This window comes from Macrobrachium rosenbergii, chromosome 56 (assembly GCF_040412425.1).
Source record: "Macrobrachium rosenbergii isolate ZJJX-2024 chromosome 56, ASM4041242v1, whole genome shotgun sequence".
Taxonomy (NCBI): domain Eukaryota; kingdom Metazoa; phylum Arthropoda; class Malacostraca; order Decapoda; family Palaemonidae; genus Macrobrachium; species Macrobrachium rosenbergii.
In genome coordinates, this window is record NC_089796.1 from 70,948,850 (window position 1) to 70,963,695 (window position 14,846).

Sequence of the window (14,846 nt, forward strand, 5' to 3'; positions counted from 1 at the left end):
GAATTCATCAAAACAGTTCTCACAATTTCTATAATAAGTCTTTGAAATTGTTGAGCTTGGATTTCTGAACGAGAAAGTTTTGTGGAATACATTAAGATAGCCTATGAGAGCAAGAACCAAATTAATATCTGAAGAAAGTACAAGTTCATTAAGCGATGACACTTGGGCACTGCTGTCCTTGGAAATGCCAGTAAACTAGGATGCCATTGTACCGCCTTTAGATACTTATTATACTTATACCCCGTAGGGGGTTAGTGCTGTCAGTGCACCTCACGCGGTGCACTGTAGGTATATCTGAAGGTTCTTAGCAGCGTCCCTTCGGTCCCTAGCTACAACTCCGTTCATTCCTTTTACTGTACCTCGGTTCATATTCTGCTTCTTCCATCTCAAAGATCATGGGGGAAGTGGAGCTTTTAAATTACTCATTCTTTATATGTGGAAGAGATTGATATCATAATCATCATCATCATCAACGTCATCCATGTTGATGAATAGGTCATCCTATCCTTGAATCAGACCCATCCGTTTTCAAAAAGAAGCATACAATGACAATAATAAAAAAAAAAAAAACGATTGATGCATATACAAGACATACCCTGGAACATGCCCGGAAGTAATATTTTATTTTCCTGTTACACAGATAATAATAATAAAATAATAATAAGTCACTGATGTGCGTTGATACTTAAATGGTGAAAGTATTATTCTTTATGATACAGACTCTTCACAGCAAGTCCATCTACCTGCCAAAATGCATGATAGAATGGAAGGGGGTTGGGAGCAACAGGAAAGCAACACTCTTCCCCCCTCCCCCAAATCCACTGGCACGCGATTGGTCAGTGCGAAAACCGACGTTGATTTTGGCCCGCTTACCTCCGAAACCCTTTAAAAGTGTAACAGCCGCTGTAGCGAACGAACGAAAGCGTTTCCCTCAGTATTATAACAACCGAAAAGTACGTCCTGTTCTGCATCTATTCCCTGAATGATGTCTAGAATCGTAGAGTAAAATACTAAGGCAGAGAATGAAATTCCTTACATAGATAATAGTAAATGAGTCAAAGAGAACGCACCCAAAGGAGCGACTCTGCTAAGACAACAACCTGAGAAGCTCGTCAGTGCGCACGTGAGGGTGCTGGTGGTAGGACGTGTGAGTAGTAGCTCTCCGACTTCCTGGCATCGTGTATGAGCCATCCCGACTACGCATGGCGGACAGCATCCTGGTCTCGTTTTCCAAAGAACATAGCGACCATTTGCTAAATAAGAAAGTGACTGTGCATAAACTTAAGGAGAGTACTTGTGGAACTAAGTGATTTATAAAGAAAATGATGTAAGACTTCGAATAAGCTGCAAATATCGTGTGAATTAAGCCATGTTTCACCTCGACCGGATTCTAATGGTTGCGTTTGACGATGATTTTTTCGCCTTTAAATTTTAGGTGAAACGAGGAAGTGGAGCAACGTTCTGAAGTCTTGTCGTGGATTTTAATGATCTATTTACTACACAGGTTTAAGGTATGTTGATAACCATAGCTTAAATTCTGTTAATAGCCGGAAATACTCAGTTTAATGTGTCATAGGCCTAACTTGGATTAGCTGGCTGGATTGCAGTGATTATGCTTAGGAATTTTTGGTTTAAACATTTGCTTTCATTTTTCAACAACCTCGTCACCCCCAAGAAATGGTTTAATTCACTTCCTCAGGGGAAATTACATTCAAGGTTAGAGTATTGGGGAAGTTTCATATTAGTTATGTAATGCTTATAACTGTTTAGACAACCTTTTATCCCAATCATCCCTTGATTATTATTATTATTATTATATTATATATATATATCGACCACTAGGCCTATGGTGAATTACGTGAAACCGTGGGGACCCCTCAAGGAAATCTACGGGTAGTAAACTTACTATTTTGCTCTTTTCAAAATCGACCGAACGCAAATATTTTATTGAAAATTTTACTTATAAGTGTCCTTCTACAACAACAGCAACTTGTAAAGATGTCACTGGTAAATGATGAATGATTGGTTATAGGCTGAACATAGGTCTAATGATTGTCAGGCATTTTTAGTATAAACTTCATTGGATCAGGAGTTGAACTTAAACTGCAAATCACTGTAGTGGGATGGAATAGTTGTACTGGTGGCCGTGTAATATAATACTAGCAGTACTTTAAATATGCATTAATATGGATAACCGATGGGCATGTAACCAATTTGGAGTCATTTTCAGTTAGAGAGACATGTCAGCCTTCAATTTATGGCCTACAGGCTTATGCTACATGATGTCTTCCAACTGTGTTTCTTTTAAAGATAAGTATATCTTATGTAACCAAGTTAGCTGTTGAAATCGCTCCAAGGCTTTCAGAGATGTAGAATTTATTTTACATGGCTAATATATATAATTGGTTACCTAGCAACGCTACCTACAACTTGTTGTGGAATCCAAAGCCATATTATATATATATATGATATATATCACCAAAATAAATTCTATCTTATTCCCATATAGATATACTACTCTAAGTCTAATGCTTGAATAATTTAGCCAGGCTTTTTCATATATATATATTGCAAATAAGCGATAATATTTTCTGGGATATATAAATCGGCTATATATTTCAGCTTCTTATATATAATCTTCTTAATGTATGTGCGGATATACATACAATAAGCATATTTTATATATGGAAATCGTGATTATAATATATATATATATATATATATATATATATATATATATATATATATATATATATATATATATATATATATATATATATATATATATATGTATATGTGTATGTGTGTGTGTGTGTGTGTGTGTGTGTGTGTGTGTGTGTGTATGTAGTGAGAAATATACAAGTCATCTATATATGTATATCCTTTTCATGTTTAGAAAAGAAACTAATACTGAATATCAACAAAAATAAGATGTTTATATTTATATATGATATACTCCATAAAATCAGAGTTTGAACTGAAATGCCGTGACTGACTGTATTAGCCGATATATCGGACTACGCCCACTCACATTTTAATCGACCCCTCTATATATATATCATTTATATATATATAAATATATCGTATATGCCGCATGCCGCTGCTATATTGATTCAACCTGCCGTCCGAAATTCAGGTTCTGATCGAGGTCTTTATATATATATATTCTTCCCAATGAGATGTCAGCCAATCAAAAACTTGCTAAAAGGTCAATTTATTCCCTTCTTTACCTTGTGTAAAGCCTGAAATCTTTTTTTTTTTTTTTTAGCTTATTAGATACTGCGATTATCACAAAAAGTTTAAATTTAAATTTAAAAATTAAGTTGGATTACAAAATAAAAGTTTCGAATAGCAGGGACAATTAAAAAGGGGTTCGTAAAAGCTCAAAGGCAAAATCCTCTAAAATACTATTATAAAAATTTGTTTTAAAACGAAGCATATGGACCAGACAGTCAGCTCCCAGTAACAAAATGCTAAACAGTAATCAAGCGATCACGATACTGGAAGTTTATTTCAGTGGGTTTTGTTTAACAGGGTGAATCTATGCCTCCCAAATGGCCAATACTATGGCTGCTACCATCTCGCCCTAAAACTCCTTTCCTTATTTTCAATTGAAGTTTTACTTATTCCCGGTAGATTTTCAGATATTCGATTAACTCTGGGTTGTACCCGTTGTTATCTGAGGTGGTCGAGTGTAGCTTCGTACATGGGACTAGGATTTGTACCTTCAGATGCCTCAAATTCTCTCAATATAAGTAACTATTTTTACATTTGCCCTAGGACTCTGGGTCAATATACACACACCAATGTCATTCAAAACTTAAAGTGTTTTTGTACTTAAATAAGATTTAGGAAGAAGATTAACAGGTATCGAAAGGACCAGTAACGGCATTTAAACGGGTTTTGAAGATCTGTTGTGAGAAAACCGTTTTTCTATATGTATTTCAAATAAAAATGGAAATTTAGCAATAATAAAAACAATTTAGGAATAGTAACCTGTAAAACGTACGGTTTGAGGAGAATTTTTTGCTAAACGATAAAAGCGATCTTAAAGACCAGTTGCAGATAGAGACCGCGGCTGAGCTTTCGACTTAAAATATTTACATAAAAACATCTCATCTTGCTGAATAGCTCTCAATCAGAGGGTTAGCGTCGAGCCCTGCTCGAAAGGATGTGTAAAGAAATTAATTTTAAAGTTAAAGGAAAAACTCTAAGTGTTTGACCCTAAGGATAAACGTTCTTTTTTAAAATCATTCGTTTGGTATTGTTTTTCTAAGAACTAGGATGTCTAAAAGGAATAGCTGATTCTGTTTTCTTTGATGTAATTTTAACATTATGATGGGTTGATAAATTTGACGATTGATGAACTGCAAATATTATGTCTAAATAGCATGTGCGTATCATCAACATGCGCTTACATAAAAACTGACGGTGCATTTCTAATGCACATTATCATCTGGAAGTGCTCGTCAGGACTCACTTTAAAATCAAGTTGGCAAAGACTTCCTGGACGGATGTACATCGTCGTAGAGGTAACGATGCGTGTGGTTTCCTTCCAGCTATCCAGTATGAATTTGCCCTCGATACCTAATTGCATTGTTTGAGGCCAAGTTCACACGGGTATCTTGAGGCGTTACTGAAGGAACTGTCGGTAAGGATGGAGATCAGTTTCTTGTTCAGATGTTACCTGCATAATTGGTTATCGTGCGAAATGTTGGTTTCTTAGTGATTTTTTTTTTTTGTATATAAAATCTTTTCTTTAAATTGACTTGAATTTTTAAAGTGATAAGATTTGATTAAAGACTTTTGAAAAATAGGAACCCCAAATCTTCGTGTTTAAAATTAGGGGCGTTGAGTGCCAGGATAGGTAGCAATGCAACGAACCTTGTTTATGAATCTTTGGTACACGAAGCTAAATACCGTAATGACAATAAAATGACAAACAATTCTTGATAGTTTCATTGAAAAAAAATGAAACAAAAGAACGTCTGTTCTCTCCACCCAATTTTATCTTCCGATTTTGAAAATCTTTTTATAATCTCCAGACCGTTATGACACTGTACCGAGTCATCATTTATACTTCCATTTTCGAAGTCCTCACCAGTTTATTGCACCTGTTAGCTCGCTCTTGCTCTGTCATCTGTTTCTCTTTATGAAGTCTTCTTTTGTGACCTTATCTTTGTAGAAATTTGGTTATGGTCTTTTTTTTATGATCTATCATTGGTGTTTTTTTCTGAAAGTGTTTTCTTTTTTATCAAATAAGTGATTTGTTATTGGAAGAGCTACCATTTATACGTAAAAGTCTGCGATTTAAGTCTCTGTATATAATGGATTATATATATAAAAATATATATATATTATATTTAAAGTTAGGCGATAAATATAAATATGTGTGTGTGTGTGTGTGTGTGTGTAAAATTATCACTCTTAGATAAGTACATAATTGGAAAAGTTAAAAACAGGACCTCGTTTAAACTGGATAGAAATAGCGGAAGTTTTTAGCTTCTTATTATGCTTGTATTACATTGTCAATAAAATCCTGTATAGTTTTTGTTAAAGAAGTTAAAAATAATGGCTATTACAAGAGACTATATCAACCTCTGACCGGCAACTGTATAACGATATATAAATATTTATCAATAATCCTTTTTTGCTGTTTGCAATATGCAGTAATTTCCTTGTGACATGCTAGCCTGAAACTGAAGAATATCAAGATTTATAGTTTCTTAACTTCACAAAGTTAGGCACAAATTTGAATGAAATTTACTGTGTAATTAATCAAGTTTTGCTTTTCCAGTTTTCAGTAATGACATTCTAAATTTCCGCCAGTAAGTCAGCACCATAATATTCTCCGGACTTGAGGGGTCAAATGATCATTCCCCTCTAATCCTCAGTACCCTTAGCATATGTATGGAGGTGCTTAATTAGTTGGGGACTCGTTGGAGTTAGTTTACTTGACGAAAGAGACCTTCCTGGCTGGCCAGGGTCCCAGCCTCCTGAGCCTAGCCTATGTCCCCAGCAGCGTAGGATTTTCATCAATGGAGGACGCTTAGACTTTGCCGCCTTTGGTATTCCCGACGTTTCGTAATTTCATGCCATTATTTTCGTTGTTTAATTAAATAACATAAATTGAAATCTGTTCTCATGATTTTAAAATTACCTTCTCAATGGATAAAAATAAATTAAAAATAGAAGGGACATTAAAAGGTAAAACAAAACAAAATTTTAAATTATACAATATAAAAAAAATTGACTTACTAAAGACTTTGATTATTACCTTTTTTTTTTTAGAATTTAAGGGAATCTTAGATCTAAATTTTCATCTTTAAGAGGATCATCAAGGTCTCTAGATTTTTAAGTTTGGCTGTTTAACATTGGACCGTTTAATCATTAATTTATTCAGAAATTTTGCCCAATGTGAGTAAAACTTGATGACAGTTTTATTAAAAAGAAAAATCCCTTCCTCTTTGATATAAGTTTACATAGTTTTTACCTGGAGTGATTTCTGAATATTCCAGTATATTGGGTTTTGATTAATACTCTTAGTAAATCAGTGTATCTGTCAAGGGGTCTATCGGCTGTCTTTGCCCTGCAGCGTTTTCTTTTAATATAAGTTTGATTGATATATATGGCATGTGATACCTGTAACTCTGGGACCATTTTTACTTCATAAACGATCTTTGCTAAATAAAGACTCGATTTCGGCTAGTGCATTAACGCTAGTTCTGACCTTAATGGCTCCCAAACTTACTTTGGATCTGTTGTGCAAGTTTTTCTCAAGATGTCAGTATTATCAAATAAAAATGGAAATTTTCCCAGCATAAAAATTTCAATTTAGGAACACTGAATCCCTCTAGGTTTATGTTGTATTTTGTCTTTTGATTGTCGGGTGCTAAAGGAACATGTTAATGGTATGGTGATTATAATTTATCCAGAAAGTTGCCTTACGAAAATAAAGATTTTCAATGGATTCTCTAATTATAGTGTCACATAAGTTGCTTTTAGAATAATAAAAACTCAGAAATTAATTTTTAACCTGGCAAAAACTATCGGTGTATATTAAGCCCGTGACGTTATTTTTCAAAAATCGCAATTTGTTTTTCTAAGAACTAACGTCTAAAAGAAAGCTGATTTTCGTTTTCTTTTTAGTTTACCTGGATATGATGTTATATTATCAGAATGAAGGAAAATAAATAAACGTTTCTAAACAAGTAAATAATAGATGTTTTTTTCCCAAGGGCGGCAGGCTAAGGACAGTACACCTTTTGCGGTCACTGCAGGCATTGCCCAAAATTCTTTGCAAAAAGCGCTGACCGAAGGACTTCAACCCCTTTCGTTCCTTTTGCACAACCTACCGTTAAGAAATAAATATTCTCCCTTTCTTCATCTTAAAGATTTTAAAAAAACTCTAACAATTGATTCACTAAAAAAGTTTTCCTTCTGAAAACCTTTCAAGTTTTTACTGTCAATTTCCATTTACATTGGTAAATGACGTTATACGTCAAGAGCTGGTCATGAACGGTCTGAATCTTGCAATAAAATCTTTTATTCAACTCGACTCAATTTTTTAAAGTGTTTTTCATCAAATTCTCAAACAGAACCACAAACAGATTTTGGGGCTGTTGTTCCTGATTATGTTCTCTGTGCAGAAGTAAAGATTTGAAGCTCAAGATAACAGAAGGCTTATCAAAAAACCTTATTCATGGTAACATTAATAAATTTCTTACCTAATCCATAATTTCCTTTTTTCAGAGTTCCCGAACCGGTAATAATTTTGGAAATCTTCTTTTGAAAATTTAAGCTTCCTTCTAGAAGTCAATCGTATGCTGGGATAATCTGGGAATGACTTCGATTTCGTAATATTAATGAAAAGGTTCCTTTTATATATCTCTCTTTATCTGGTTTCGTGAGGCCGGGGTTTCTTTCAAATGATGAAATTCCATTCCATGAATGGTGTCAAAATCGGTCTTTTTAAAATTGGGTCCATTATCATCGTTCGTTTCTTTGCGTTGGTTTGACAGATCTCTCTCGATTTTCTCTCTCTCACCTCTCTCTCTCAAAGGCTCTCTCTCTCTCTGTCTCTCTCTCTTTTCTAGATTTTCTGCAAAAAGATTGTCTGGATGTTTTACATTATGCGTTTAGATTTTTTGTTTACTATCTAGGCAATTTGAATGATTGTCACTCTTCTCTAATACATAATTGGAAAAGCGCAAAACAGAGTACGTTTTGAATGGCCGACTGTTGAATAGAAATGCCTATCTAAGGTTCTTGGAATACAAAAGAGTTGACAATTCCAAAAAATCCCTGAAGGTTTTGTTAAAAGGGTTTAAAAATAATGCTTATAAGAAGACTAGTGACAACCTCTCATTCTCTTTTCTCATCGACGTTTTTAGTTTTCTGTAAAGAACGCTATTGTTGCTAGCTATTGTCAATGTCCGTAATTTCACTTTTTCTGTCCGGCCGCAGATCTTAAAGCTACTGGGGCTAGATTTATAAAGTTTAAATGTTTATCATTAGGCACAGTCCAATCATCAAACAGTACTGCAAATTGCAGCCAAGTTTTGCCTTTTAGTTTTCGTTAATGTCTTTCAAAGTTACCCATTTCATGGGTCTGTCAGCGATATAGCCAGGCCACCATCGCGCCGAGTGATGAAAATCAAGGGCCGCGGATCATACAGTCAGTATACTGAAACCACATAGAAGATTGGCTGAAGTTCCATTGCAACCCAGAAAACTCGATTGCAGCTGAAAGAGTTCTTCGGCGCATTTTTGAATCAATAACATAAACAGCGGTTTATGTGATTATACATCAATGGGAGTACAAGACACAAAAACATGAACGACTTTCAATTTATTCCAAAGAGGATTTTATAAATGGCTGTCTTTTTTTTTTCGAGTCCGATTCTAACATAAACTGTCTAAAAAATTTAATGGACAATTTTCCCATTAAGCACAACTGGACTACAAAATAAAAAAATTAAAAATAAAACAATTAAAGCATATTTTAAAAATATGTGCATAACAAAATCTCTAAAATATCTGTAATATAAAAAAAACATACATATAAAAAATGAAGATATGGACACAACCTATTCACACACACACACATATAAAATATTCAATGGCAACGTTATGACTGAAGAAGTACAGTGCGCCGGCAGGTTTGGCTATAACAAGGGACGAGTCGTTTAATCATTAATGATTCCAAAACCAGTCATTCATGGCTGTTGGAGCTCGCCCAAAAACTGAAAAATCCTTATTTTCAATAGATGTTTTACACATTGTAAGTGATTTCTGATTTTAGAAAACTCTGGGTTTGAAATTTACTGCCTGTCCTGTAGCACTGCCCAGTGAGATTTTACAGTACCTTTAAGAATCACTCCTGGTTGGATCAATATAAGTTATTAAGTTTTGGGACAATTAAACACACCCCGGAGGACTATGGGGCATCGCTGATCTTTGTACTAAATAAACACCCGGAGGAATGGACCATATGGCTCCAAACTTATTTTGTATGTGTTGGGAAACGTTTTTCCTATAAGTATCACCCAATAAAAAACGGAAATTTAGCATAAAACTTCAATTTAGGAACGGTATAAATTGTAGGCTTAGAGAGAAGTACTTGTCTAGGAGCGTGTGAAGCATCTTAAAGACCAGTTCAGAAGGGAAGCAGTTATCTTTAAAATATTTACATAAAAAGACGACCTCCTCTTGGAATAGTGCCAGTCAGAAGTTAGCGTTAGAGCCCTGTGGACAAGAGAAAAACTAAATTAATTTTAAAGTTAAAAGAACAAAAACTATAAAGTTTCGGCCCTAAACCCGTAAAAGTTCTTTTTCTAAAAATCGTGGTTTTAAAAATAATATCTTGTCTAAGAACAAGGACGTCTAAAAAAGAAAGCATATTGTCGTTTTTTTCTTTTCTTTTCCCAGGGTAAACTTAACATTAGGATGTTGTATATTTAGAAACTCAAGAAAGGAATAAGCTGGTTCGACCCACGGGACGGTGGACTTATTATCAACTAAAAATTCCCTTCGGTAACATATAACGAAAATATATATTGTTTTCAGTAAGAGAGCAATTGGATAGTGAGACGTTTGTAACTCTGATTGTATATGAATCACGGTGATGTGATAAATAGTCTATAACAACAACAACAACTTAACTATATAGTAACTATATATATCTGCTCATATATATATATATATATATATATACTATATATAATATAATATATAGGCTATATACTGTGGTATATTATAACTATAATATGTATATCTGTATACAACAATAACCTTGCTATGTATATATATATGTACTTATGCTTATAATAACAGGTACTGTCAAAGTTGTTTGTCGATCTTAATGTTTCCCTGAGGCTAAATTTTGCAACAGTGTGTATGCATATATGAAGTTGGGTATTATCAGCATCTAGACTCGAAGCCAATAAGAATATGTCACCATGTGACATTTCGTAAATGTCCATGGTGATAACGTATCGTACAGATTCTGACTGACTCAGTTAAGCATCCTTCACTGAACATCTTACAACCCTTGTTATCTCCCAGCCCTCTACCATTCATGTAACCCTTAATCTCCATCCCACTCCCCTCCCCCCTTCCACTCCATCTCTCCCTCTTTCAGGGAAGGTCTGGACTGGAGGCCTCTAGGCACGTCGGCAAAAAATATAGAACTGTCTCTTTCCCAGTCTTATCAGATTTGTATCGCCTTATCGGAAAGGAACCTGTCGACTTCATTTCTTAACACGAACTGCTGTTTCCGAGGCGTTCATAAAGAGGGCTTTCTTTTAATCCTTTTTGTGCATGTGGTCTTCGCAGCCTATGAAAACACACGTCGTAGAGATGTAGGCTACTTATCATTTCCACTTGTTTTATGTGAAGTTGTAGACGGTGTTCATGTGCTAGTTGTCATATTTTATTTCATTTTTGAATAGATTTTCTGAAATCTGTCTCGTCTTTGCAAACCATTTATGCATAAGTTGTAATTAATTTTCATTAATTTTCATTTGCTTCTAAGGCATAAGCCTAAGGGGCATAACAAAGGCTTAACCTTGAAAACTGGTATTGTGTAATTCATATACCATCCAATCTACTCTCTTTCAAGACTTAGGTCCTTGAAGGCGATTTGGCTAATTTAGAGAGGACAGCTGCGATGTGGTGTAAGTAAGTCGGCCTCCATTAAACTGTAACCCTCTAATAAAAAGAAAAAAGGAATAAAAAAGGCATACACGATAAGTCTCCGTGGCCCTGGCCACAACTTGATGATACATCAGATAACACGGGGGGGAACGAAGTGCCTTTATAACAACATCGGATCACTACAGTAACGGCTGGGCCCATTAGGACCACTTCTCCTCTCGTTATATCTCCATTAAAGATGCAAATAACATCAAGGGAATAACACCGAAAGGAGAGAGGAATTCGCATAATGGAGGGACAGCTGGATTTAATGGCAGATAGAGAAATGTAAATAGATTGTTCCGTTAAGCATGAAAATGGCCATTAGCATAGGTCTATTTTTTTATTTTCTTAAATTTAGGCCTGAAGGCTTTGATGGCGGTTGAGGCCTTGTATCATCTCCCAACACCATTCCCTCCCTCCCCCGCCCCCGCCCCAGTCACATTTTGCACATAATTCAAATTGCGTTCGTCCTCTTTATATCGTATTTGTTTATTTATTTATTTATTTATTTTTTATTTATTCATTGTCTACCTTTCCCCTTTTCTGTATCTTCAGATGTAACGTGTTGCCATGCGTTTTTTTCTTTTTTATACTTTGGTTATTAGTACGCTTCTTTAATGTTGATTTTTGTTATTATTTACTCAGTTAATTATCACTTGTTACTGAGTGCTAACTAGATTATTTACTTCATTTATGGCTGACTGCTGAAAAGCGTGTTGCTTAAGTTGTAGATGGTATTCAAGTTGCTCAAATCAGAACGCTTCTTTAATGTTGATTTTGTTGTTATTTATTTAGGCAATCATCACTTGTTACTGAGTGCTTACTAGATTATTTACTTCATTTATGGCTGACTGCTGAAAAGCGTGTTGCTTAAGTTGTAGATGGTATTCAAGTTGCTCAAATCAGAACGCTTCTTTAATGTTGATTTTGTTATTATTTATTTAGGCAATCATCACTTGTTACTGAGTGCTTACTAGATTATTTACTTCATTTATGGCTAGCTGCTGAAAAGCGTGTTGCTTAAGTTGTAGATGGTATTCAAGTTGCACAAATGAGACAGATACGAGTATGTATGTAGCGACTGTAGTTCCTATTCCTATAAACACGGAGTGATGTGAAAGTTTTTGTTGACATAAAATTGATGTAATTCATCGGACTTTGAATGTCTCATATGGCTGGAATAGGTATTCTGTGTTTTCATTATATGCAATTTTATGCCCTTAAGGGTCGGGGGGCGGGGGGCGTTGTACGTGATAGTGTTACATACCTTATTGGTTCTCAGCAAACATCTTTGGGATGAGGTCGCTAGCTCCACTAGTATTCAAGGACAGGGGTAGTCGTATGCCGACACCGTCTGGCCTTTTGTTGTGGCCACCCATTCATCTTGAGACCAGACTAAACATAACTTAAATTCCTTGAACGGGTTACCAGAGGCACAGCGAACATGTTGTTGTTGTTGTTGTTATTATTATTATTATTATTATTATTATTATTATTATTAATATTATAATTATTAATATTATTATTATTATTATTGATTCATGGTTAGAACAAAGGAGAGACCGCGTTTATTTTTATCTATTTTCTTCATTTATAATTAACAAACATTGGAGTCTGGCATCCAGACTAGGCCTGAGAATGTATAATATCACCCGTGTAATCTGAACCATTTTTAGTCACGTGATAGGCCTAGCCTTTTGTGAGCGAATATGGGATCACATCTCGCATAGTTTGAAGGTCTGTCGTGTTTTTTTTTTATGATTCTCTCTCTCTCTCTCTCTCTCTCTCTCTCTCTCTCTCTCTCTCGTGGGATCTTTTCCAGTAGGCCTAGTCTCGGATTTTTTTTTGTCGCAGTTTGTTACTGATGTCCGGATGAAAGCAGTGTTTATAGTACTGGGCAGTGTGGGTTTTTTCATGTTTACAAAAGTTCTGTTGTTATAGTTTCAGGTCTAGGAACGTTTTATAACAATATTTTTTTTAAGATTTTGATGTACACAAGTACAAGCATATATATACATATATGGTGTATATAGCATATATATATATATGTATGTATATATAATGTATATGTGTGTTTGTGTGTATTTACGCGCGCACATGTGCTTGCTGGTCCTTATATTAATATTCTTTTTATTTATTCTTGTAGCCTCTCAACTGAAAATTTAATCATTAAAATCAAAATATCATAGATTATAAGATCAACATCCATGTTTCACTTAAGTTTTGCAATATGATACGTAAATACTGATAACTTTGCAAAGACTGAAACTACGCCACAGGCTCTTGAGGCCCGCCTTTATATTCTGGGGATATTGGGAGCTTCGTATTGCTTGGGAATGCGCAGTTCTTTTTTTTTCATTTTATACTAATTTTTCTTTGTAGTCGAAGCACTTGCCTTTTGGTTCTTTATGTATTATAGTTCGTGTTCGAAATTCAATAGTTACAAGTTCTTCCTGATTCAGAAATGAGAGAGAGAGAGAGAGAGAGAGAGAGAGAGAGAGAGAGAGAGAGAGAGAGAGAGAGACTCTCTCTCTCTCTTCTCTCTCTCTCTCTCTCTCTCTCTCTCTATATATATATATATATATATATATATATATATATATATATATATATATATATATATATATATATATATATATATAGAGAGAGAGAGAGAGAGAGAGAGAGAGAGAGAGAGAGAGAGAGAGAGAGAGAGAGAGATCTATTCGTATTCTTAGAATGCATTTCCTTCAGTTTTTAACCACACTCCCTTGGTGTAATAGGCTGCTATGTATTCACTAATGTACATTCATTTGTTTTTTCGGTGTATTATTGACGTGTGTAGATTTTTTAAATGCTTGTATATGAGGTGGAAACTTTATGAAAATTTTGCTTTGGTAATAACACATTATTTAAGTCAACGCCTCATATCCAGCGACGTGCTGCTGGCCAATGCTCTTGTTACCCAATTTTACAACAGTAAATCAAAATGTCAGTTTGGGCAATCAAATAGTGAGAAAGGAAATGAAGATTTTCATTTGTCATGGAGCTTGGGACCAGCTCCCGGCTCATTCGCTAGTCAAGTCACATCCGTACAGTAGAGAGTGAAGTTCGCTCAACTTTGTTTAACTTATTATCATGGTTAATCGAAGAATAGTGTTTCTCGCACACCATAAATGGTTCTTCTTTGTCTCTGGTTTCTTTTATTTCTCTCTCTCTTTCTTTCTTTCTTTCTTTCCTTTCCTTTCATTTTCATATCACGTCCGTTCAGGTTTTTGTGTTAAGATTTTTTCGGGGAGGCTATACATTTTTTTTCTGTTATCTGTGATATCGGAGAGGGAATTAGAACTCTCTCTCTCTCTCTCTCTCTCTCTCTCTCTCTCTCTCTCTCTCTCTCTCTCTCACACACACACACACACACACACACACACACACACACACACACACACACACACACACACACACACATTTTCTTTACCTAAATTCAAAGGAAAATTTAAGAATACTCGCCGTGAACTTAACCACAGAAGGAAATTAAAAGATAAATGGCTCATAAGAGATGAAAACCTCTTCTCTCGGTAGGGAATATGGCTAGAGAGAGAGAGAGAGAGAGAGAGAGAGAGAGAGAGAGAGAGAGAGAGAGAGAGAGAGAGAGAGAGCGAGCCATC

At 35.1% G+C, this 14,846-nt stretch overlaps 1 protein-coding gene across 5 annotated transcripts in view; it reads left to right on the plus strand.

Annotated features, from left to right (window-relative positions):
• Positions 1–1,114: 1,114 nt before the first annotated feature.
• The window catches only part of LOC136836045 (uncharacterized), a 490,804-nt gene continuing 477,072 nt past the window's right edge, over positions 1,115–14,846 (plus strand). For all 5 annotated transcript variants that reach the window (XM_067099927.1, XM_067099930.1, XM_067099931.1 and 2 more), the window contains exon 1: positions 1,115–1,511. The gene's annotated coding sequence lies outside the window, so the exon portion shown is untranslated. The remainder of the gene's footprint in view (positions 1,512–14,846) is intronic.